This window comes from Pinus tabuliformis, chromosome 1_1 (assembly GCF_031772625.1).
Source record: "Pinus tabuliformis cultivar Carrire ecotype Pingquan chromosome 1_1, CPIR1, whole genome shotgun sequence".
Taxonomy (NCBI): Eukaryota; Viridiplantae; Streptophyta; class Pinopsida; order Pinales; family Pinaceae; genus Pinus; species Pinus tabuliformis.
In genome coordinates this window covers 449763279-449773742 of record NC_142297.1, presented here as the reverse complement: position 1 = coordinate 449773742, position 10464 = coordinate 449763279, and the positions used below count along the sequence as shown (strand labels likewise).

Genomic DNA, 10464 nt, shown 5'->3' with positions numbered 1-10464 from the left:
TATGTTAAAATTTATAATCTTTTGAGATTATGTGTTTAAATTTTAATACACATATATTTTATAATTGTATTTAAGTTTCTCAAATTTAATGTATAATGTTTAACTTTACTTATCCATATAATTTATTTGTTATATTATTGATTACATTATCCTATTTAGAATTATAAAAATTGTTTGACAATAAAATAATTAATATAAATTACTTATAATTTATTAATATTTAAGTAAATTCCATTTAATTTAAAATAAAATTTAAAAATATATCATTAGTAAAGTGTGATATAAATAAAAAACTAAAAAATAAATATAATGATAATAATTTGCGATAAATTATACAATAAATCACATAAAGCATGTATAAAATTTAACGAACTAGTTAAAATTGAATTCATTTCAAACAACTTGTTTCCGTTCATCTTTACAAACGTTTTAAACAATTTTGATTCTATTTTATTATTTATTTTTATTGATTTTTTTTTAAATTTCTCCAAATATAAATGATAAAAATTTTAGTACTAATTTAATATTTAATTTTTTTAAACATCCACAACCATTATACCCAAAATTAATGACATCAATTTCTAATTAATATTTAAAATCTCCATGATTTCACTAAGTTCTTTTAGAAGCACTATGCAATAGGCAATGGCTAGCGAGCCTGTCATAGGGCATTAAATGTCCGCTTAACTGCATACTCTTTAAGCTGTTAACACACACGTTTGTGGTGAGTTAATAAATAAAAAATAGCGGCGGTGTGTTATCGGCTTAAGGAGTATGCATCTAAGCGAGCATTCAATGTCCTATGGCAAGCTCGTTAGCCATTGCCCTATGCAATCTAACTCCATACTCTTTAAGCTATTAACACACACGTTTGTGGTGAGTTAATAAATAAAAAATAACGACGATGTGTTATCGGCTTAAGGAGTATGCAGCTAAGCGAGCATTCAATACCCTATGGCAAGCTCGTTAGACATTGCCCTATGCAATCTAAGATTAAATTTCGAATAAAATCTAACGCTTCGAATATATCACATCATAAAAATATCTAAAATAATATTTATCACATATTATAGTTTCTTTTTCTTATCCTGTTTGGGTGTGCACCATCAACATTGTCTCTACTATATTTCTGAACATGTAGAAACGGTTGTTTGGGTGTGCACCATCAACATTGTCTCTACTATATTTCTGAACATGTAGAAACGGCTAGTTAAAGAAGATGTATTTTCCCCTTTCATATTTCTTTTCCAATTCTAATTACTAGATCCTTACATAATGTACAATCCCATAATAGACTTCATTTTCGATTGGGATTTTCATATAATTTTTAATGTTTTCTATTATTGTAGTGTGAAAAATGTTGTAAAGTTTTGAAGGCAAAGCATTGATTTAAGTTTAAATAACAATTAGGTTTCAATAACATGCACTATTAAAGTTAATATGATAACATAACTCTTTCATTTTAAGATAAATTAATATCAATATCAACTTATTGTTATAGAAATTACGTCATCTTATAGATTTTTACTAAATGTGTTATTTAGTAAAAATTTGTTAATTAAGAAGTGGTATAATTAGAGTGAAAATTGGTTAAAGATAAGGAAAATAAATTTAATTAATTATTTTTTTATTGATAAAAAAATGATTATTAAAAACTAGGGTTACATAGTAGATAGTACATGTCACTTAGTTTAAAATAAAATTTAACTAAGCTAAAAACAATAAAGACAAATATTTTATCATGAAAATAAAACAACTAATAAAATATTGTATTGTTGAAAGTCATCACTAAAATTAAGAAATATGCTTACCTAATATTGTTTTATATATATATTAAAACTATTAAAATATATTTTTAATATGATAGTCAGTAATGTTAAAAGTCAAGAAAATGAATAATAGAAAAAATGAAAAAAGATAAAAAAATCAGAAAATTTAATAAAAATGAAATGAAGCTAAAAAAAAAAATTAGTAACTAATAGAAATGGAAGTTATTAAATAGTCCATAATAAGACTTCAACCAATCACCTTACAAATAATAATAATAATAAATAATAAAAATTAAATTCCTAATATTAAACTATGAATAAATGACATAAATTTTTAGTGAAAAACAAATTAATAACCAATCAAAAACTAAATACATAATACCCTACGTAAATATAACATAAAAGAATTATAAAAATAAATTGGTAGAAGAATATCTCAACTTTTAGAAAAATATCTCAACTTTAGAGAAAACTGTTGTTGAAAGAATATCTCATATTTTACTTTAAAGTATGCAACTTTCAAGACTTTGAGTCAAATCCATCGAGAGTTAAAAAAATTCACATCATAGGGAACTTTAAGAAAAGACACCAACAACGAGTTTGATGTTCATCATGAGTTCAAGTTACATCCTTGGTGAACTTTAGGAAAAGTGAACCTGACGTTTCTCCAACTTTATTCGAATCTTCTAAATGTGAGTCATCTTTCATATACAAGGTGGATGTCACTAATAAAATGAACATTATTTACTAATAATGTGGGTAATTTAACCAACACCCAAATTAATAAATCACGCTATGGAAAAAAGGGTGTCGACCACTGAGGTAGACCTTTTCTTTACGTAACTCGATGTCTCTGCACCTACGTTTATTTCCTTTTTAATTAATCATTTAAATATACACGAGTCCCGAGTAAATAGGGTGATGACATAAAGCAAGCAGCCGTGATTCTCCAATAGATCCATGTACAAAAATAAAATACAGCAAGACATGAAATGTAAATAAAATTTTGAATGTGAATCGATGAGATAGATATCTTAATTGGTAAGAAAGTAAATACAAAAAAAATTCGAATGTGAGTCGATGAGATTGATATAGAAAGCTTCGGCAAATATTCAAATTATTAGATTATTTTTTTCATGTGGAATATTATGTTATTTTCGTTTAATAAATAAGATGGAAAAGTAGAAGAAAATTATAAGAAAATGATTCACTTCAAGCATTTTATATATATAATTAATTTATAATAAATAAAATTATATTTAAATTTTAATATTTTTTTCAACCTAAGAATATATTAGAATATTATGTTTTTTTGCCAATATATTTTTAGAATATTATGTTTTTTTGCCAATTTAATTTAATGAGATGAAATTTATTATTTGTTTCATGCTGGATGGAGAATTTGATGCTCATGGAATTTTTGTTCATTTTTTTGTCCAGATATATTTGATTTTTGTAGTTTTTATTTTTTTTTTTCCTTTTAAAAGTAACATTACATTCTTTTCACAAATTTTATAATTCTGGAAGAAAATCGATAACATAAAATCTACACCATAAATAATAATGAAAATATCTATCTACATAGTAGATCTTACTTTTTCAAAAAGATATTTCTCTTTTTAGTTTTAATTAAACAAAAAGAATTATTTATAAGGAACATAACAGTGTATACAAAGTGATTCAAAATATTACTTTTTCAAATTTAGATTTAAAATGATAAACGTCTATCTCAATATAAATTTATTATATTAAATAACATTAATATTTTTCAAAAAAAATATCATTCAAAAGCAATATATTTCTTTATATAAGTTTATATAAATACATTTCAAAATGAATATATAAAACATTAAGCTTATATTTTTACATTTCACTACCCAGTATGTCATATTTTCATTAATGTAATATCAAACCTAATAATAAAAATAATAATAATAATAATAATAATAATTATTATTATTATTATTATTTATTTTATTTTATTTTAAAAAAATTAATATTTTTTTTTTTTATATTTATACTTTTTCATCTAATTTAATAATGCTTAAAAATTAATTAAATAATAAAAATTATAAAATAAACTATAAAAGCTGCATCATAAACAATTAACTTTATAAATTATAAAAAATATTATCATAAACATTTAACTTTATAAATTATAGAAAATGTGATCATTAAAATATTATGATAAATATAAAATTTAGAAATATAAATAGAAAATGTGATCATTAAAATATTATGATAAATATAAAATTCAGTATTGTTAGTAAGAAAGATATTAAATTTTATTTAAGATATCTAACATTTTGTTTTGAATATTTATGTTTTGAGTTAACCAAACAAACCCACCATGAATTTAATACAAGTTATACTCTCGGAAAGCTCTAAGAAGAAGAGGCACCATTAGTTTTTCCAACTTTATGCACGTGTTTCCAACAATGTGACTCATTTTTCACAGAAAATGTGGCTACCTTGCTCAACACCCAACCTTTTGGTTTTTGTTTTGGTTAATTTCCTAAATATTCTTTACGTAACTTAATTTTCTCTCAGCCTAGTTTTATTTGCTTTTTTATCCTTCAAACTAGGATGATGGCATGTAAAATGATCGTCATGAAGACAGCGCAAACACACGTGATCTTAAATGGAGAATAAGTTCTGTGAAGGGGAATATGAAAATGTACAACTGGCTGCACAATCAATTTAATTGTTATTTAATTTCAACTGCTTATCATCTAAGCTACCTATCTCTGCACTATATATAGCCGTATGAATGTACAGAAACATATCGCCAGTGGAAGAAAATCTTTATATTTCTGTGTGCAGTAATGGCAGCAAGACCCGGGGTTCGAGTCTCCGAGACTTCTGAGCAACACAGCAATCGAGAAGAACGACGACATAAGAAATCTGGCGTATGTAAAGCTCTTTCACGCCTGTGTGGTGGGTGGGGCTCTCAAGTTATTAGCGAGAAATCTCCTGCAGCCCATACCACCATGCAACCCGCCGTTAAAGTTGGGGAAAACCAAGCAGCAGATTCAGGCAAAGTTAGTGATGCAGCTAAAGTTAGTCAGGGGTCTAAACCGGCGGCTGCTGAGAGGGTCAAGAGCTCTGTGAAATTTGAGGACGGAGCTGTAGACAAAGAGGCAGAGGATTACATTGAGAAAACGAAGCAGAAATTGGCGGCGGAGAGATTGATATCGATGAAAAGGGTGGAGAGCATGCTCAACAGAGGCCTCTGACAATGAAATTTGAAAGCCCTACATCCTATTTTTTTATAGTATCTTGAAGCCAATCACTATATTTTAGAGTTTACAGTATTATCATCCGTATAGTTTCGTCTTTGTATATTTCAAAAGACTGTTATGTTTCAATAAAGTTTGTGGCTGCAATAATATATATGTCAGTCTTTTCATATTTTTATTTGTAACTTTGTAAGGGCCTTTTCACTCTTGTAAAAAAAGTTGTAATATTGGATATATGATTAGAGTTTGTGCAAATCTATGTTTTCATTAATCATGTCATTCTGAAATGTTATCATATTGTTGCAGTGATACTTTATGCCATAAAGTTATTTGTGGTTTTATCTCATACAAACAATTCCCAATTGTATTTCCCAAAACTTTAATGGTATATTTTTTATTATATCATAAGATCAATTATTGATATCAACTACGACAATTAAATTAAACTTTTTTTAATATATTTTAGTCATGGGAATTTTGATTTTTATTCACATTCAAACCACCAATCATGATTTCTTCTGCCTCATTATTGGTAATCATAATTACCATAATGCTGTATCACATCCCGCAAATATGCGTTCTTTTTGTATGTATCAGCAAATACCTAGCTTTAGGATGATACCTTAGTGGGTAATAAAGCAACAATCATGACTCCTTATGCAAAATTATTGGGAATGGTAATTACCATCGAACTGTATCAGATCAAGAAAATACTTCTTCTTCTATATGTATGCGTCACAAATACCTAGGTTTAAGCTGATACTGGGTATTATAGGTTTAAACTGATACTGGGTATTATGGTACTTTAGATGTAAACATTCACATCCTTTATTATAATCAAGTTGATACCTTAATCGCACATAAAACCATTTAAATGTAAATATTTATATCAATTTATTTATGAAATCAAATTATATATAAGGAATTATATATATATATTATAAATCATTTCTAATTATAAATTTATTTAGTATGGATAGATATCAAATTTCTCATTATGTAAATTTCATTTTGAGTAGAAAATATGAAAAGATATTTGCATCTCAAGAAATTTTGGTAAGTTTGGTAGGACATTTTCATTCATTCATTTTAAACAAAGCAAGTACCATTTATAAAAAGATATTCAGTGGCCTCAACTTGCCCATTGGGAAACTAGGTCTATTGGCCATTGAACCACATTATATGTCATCTAAAATATCAATAATTTAAGTCTATCAAACAAGGCCCTATATGAATGAATGTATGGAAACCATCTATCACCTAAACAGCTATAATATAGACTACTAGCCAGCATATACATCAAGACAATTCAACAAAACTAGGTGCTATCATAGCCATACTAACTACTATGCATCAGAGGACTTGCACGAGTTGGGTCCTTAGCACTCGAGCCTAATAGTTGAGAGTGAGGAAGACACAGAATGTGTTGCTCAATGCGGCCAAGAATGTAATGCCCCACTTAAATCTTATCGTGCAAATTTTATTCATGTTTACATTATCTGAAAATATTGAGAAATATTGGTCTAATATAAAATTCATGATTTCTATTATTCAAATTCACAACTTACCTTCTCAAATTGAATATTAGGTAGGATAAGGTCTCCTTCCGTTATTTCAAATTATATATGTCTTCATCTCACATTCCCTAATGTACCCTCACATTTACTTGAGAGAAGACATGGTCCTCTTCAACTCATTATCATATATATATATATTCATCTCACATTCCACAATGTACCCTCACATTTACTAGGGAGAAGACATGGTCCTATCCATTTAATTACATCTCACATTTCCCAATGTACCCTCACATTTACTTGGGAAAATACATAGTCCTCTCCATTCAATTATATATATATATATATATATATATATATATATATAATATATATATATATATATATATATATATATATATCTCACATTCCCAAATGTACTTTCAGATTTACTTGGGAGAAGACATGGCCATCTCCCATTAATTTCCCAATTTTATATTCATGTCACATTTTCAAATGTACTCCAAGCTTTACATCGAAGAAGAGAAGTCAACTGTAAGGATGGATGAGAACTTAATGACATTAATGAGAGGTGGTTGAGATGGAGAAGAGAAAGAGGGTATAAAAAGGGAAGGGGGAAGGGAGAAAATGGGAGGTGGAGTCTTGCTTATGATTTTAGGGTTGAGTGTGATTTCATGATTTATTGTGATTTTTGGAGACCTCAGGAACCTTTGGAGGTTTCTTGGGTTGTTGAGATGAGGGAAATATTCTTTATCTTGGTCTGGATTATTCATCCTAGACACACACACTACATCTGGTTGGACTTGGGCTCAGAGGGCTAGGGAACCTGTGGAGGTTTCCTGGGCTAGGAATTATTTCCTAGTTGGCTAGGAGTTAAATCCAGTTGGGTCAGTCAAGAGGAGCTTTCAGTAGGAGCAGCAGCTCAAAGACATCTCCACCAGCCACCGGTACAGGTATTCTTCTATATATTACTCAGGTAAATTTATTAAAATGAAATGTTCTCCATAAGTTATAAGGATTAGAACGTAATTGTAAAATTTTATTTGTTTAAAAGTCTTGTAAGAAAGTAAAGTATTGTCTTTTATTGCATTTAAATTCATCAGAAATAGATTTTTTAGAAGACCCTAGGAAAGGGCTCTTACACATGGTATTAGAGCTTTGGTTCAAAATCTTGACCCAAAGCCCACTAAACCCCAAACACTGATAGAAGGGATTTAACCTCCGACCAAACCCCAAATACTAATAGTAGAAGGGCTTGAACCTCTGACCTTGTGGTTGTTAATCTGTTGTGGTTAACAATCACACACTCGCCAGTATCAGTGTCGTGGTTCGGTCCTTCGTGGCATGAATGAAGTGGCATTGGGACTTTTGCTGCAGACATCTTCATATAATTCCAGTGTTTAGAATGATGCAATGTGGGGATTTTGAACAAATCATTCTCGTTCTCGCTTTCTTTCAATTCTACATGCAGGGATTGCACACTTAAACCCTAATAGAGAAAATCACATTTCGACCTCCGAGGCCACGCCAGGAAAAGCATATGTGTGGGATCAATCGAGTGTGGGAGCAACATCCGCTCCCCAATTTTCCATCGAATGAAGCAATGGAAACTCGTGTGAAATAAATTGCAATATAGGACGACATCCATTTAAAAGAAATTGATTTCTTTCAAGGAAAAGTTTGTTTTTGACATTGAAAATGCAAATGCTAGATGGAGGGAATGTTGCTTTCAGAGTACCTAGTACGACAACTTCCGGCGAGCTGAACAACATTCCTGAGTGCCAGATGCCAATTGTGACTTGGGGTGTTGTGCAGGGAGAAAGGAGAAGCTTGTTTCTCGAGTGATCATTTGTGATTACTTGAGAGGTATCGGGATAGTCCTTGACGAGCTGGAACACTTCGAACTTCCTTTGACAGTGGATGTTAGGAAAGAAAGGATGGACTTCCTACAGAGATTAGGTCTCACCATCGCTGACATAAATCAGGATCCACTCATGCTCGGTTGTAGTGTGAGGAAAAATATGGTTCCCATCCTTGATTATTTGAATAAATTGGGTTTTAAAAAGTAGGATCTTCTAATTTTTCTTAGAAAACATCCCCAAGTGTTGTATGCTAGTGTTATTATAGACCTTGTGCCGGTTATTAAAATTCTGCGAGGTCTTGACATTGAGAGAATCGACATTCTAGTAGTATTACAGAAGTATCCCGAGATTCTGGAATTTAAACTTGAAGGGAAAATAAGTACATCTGTCGCTTATTTGGTCAGTATTGGAGTGAACCCAAGAGACATTAGACCGATGGTGACACAGTGTCATCAGAGTTTGGTTATGTGGGTTGGTAAAGTGATTAAACCTATTGTTGCTTACCTTGAGAATCTAGGACTTCCCAAACAAGTTCTAGCTAGAATGATCGAGAAGAGACCGTTTGTTCTTAGATATGAGCTGGACGAGATAATGAAGCACAATGTGGAAAGTTTTCATAGTTTTTTTGTACGGCACAAAGCTCTTGCTTTTGTTATAGCATTGTATGCACAGAGCCTGGGGCTTAGTTTGAAGACTTTGGTATAATTTTAGAGAAGATGCCACAAGTTGTAAGCCTTCCTCATGTTCCAATTAAAAAATGAGTGGAGTTTTTCAGAGGACATGGTTTCTCAAATGAGGACATAGCAAAGATGGTAGTTTCTTGTCCCCAACTACTTGTTGTAAATGTGGAACTCATGAAACGTAGTTTTTATTTTTTTAAGGCTGAGATGAACAAGCCATTAGAGGAACTTGTAGAATTTCCATCTCACTTTACATACCGCCTAGAATTCAGAATCAAATCTTGGTTCCAAAGAATGTCAAGAAAGGGTATTAGATGTAGCCTAGCATGGCTGCTTAATTGCAGTGACCAAAGGTTTGAAGAAAGACTGGAAGGTAACTATATTGAGAATGAGGACGTGGGTCCATTATTCTCTATGGGTGGAGCATTGGAATCACCAAGAGATGTTGTTGATTCAGAAGAGGAAGATGAGGAGAGTGAGGATGAAATTTTCTACAGACGCATAGTTTCTGTTTAGTAATTAATGATCTGCATTCTACTGTAATTCATACATTCTGTAAAATAGTTTTCTGTTGTCCTTAAAATCACGAATATGTTTGAACATTGCTTCAAAATTCTCTCACGGTCTTCTGTATAAAATTATTGCTTTTTTTTCGCTTTAATTTTGAGAATCTTGTTAGGTTTTAGACTATAATTCTGTGAGAGGTTTGTTTAGTGGGTTTGTATTCTTGTGTTTCATAAAAAGAGGGATTGAAAATTAAAACAATGGCAGAACCAATTAAGAAAAATTGCCTTTTAAAAGTTCAATCAAATTTTTTTAGAGTAAGCCGATCTGTCCAAATATTGATTTCCAGCCGTCAAGATATGGATGTAGAGGGACAACGTTAGTAACGTTGTAAATGGGTGGGCCTAGCATCTAAAGGGAAATTATCTTTCATTGAATCATGCGACATTTCTCCGTTACAGTACCTCAAACTTATGGAAAATAGACATGATAGAACATCCGTTTCGGCATCAATGTCTAGAGACAGTGCTTCATATGCTAGTATTTCTAGTTTCTTTTTAGGGCTGGAGTTTCCTTGTAGTCATGACTTTAGAGGGCTGTAACTCTAATTGTGTTATTGTGAAACTCTTTTTCAAGTAAATATATGTTTTATTTCTCCCACGAAAGGATAAACGCTGGATGGAATCCATGATAACATTATAGGTGACAATAAGACCTCAGTTCTCATTGTTGAGAAAAGTGTGCATATGGCATTGTGACCTGTTTGTATGTATAGACAAACTATGGGACTCCATGGAGATGGGGTGTTGTTTTACTCCACACTTACATATGTAGAATATGATGCATTATAAAAGAACCTGTGGAAACTGGTTGTGATACATTAGGGAGAGATC

General features: G+C 30.5%; 1 pseudogene; it reads left to right on the top strand.

The window, feature by feature from the left end:
• Positions 1-8223: 8223 nt before the first annotated feature.
• LOC149213670 (transcription termination factor MTERF4, chloroplastic pseudogene) lies at positions 8224-9583 on the top strand (annotated as a pseudogene).
• The last annotated feature ends 881 nt before the right edge of the window (positions 9584-10464 follow it).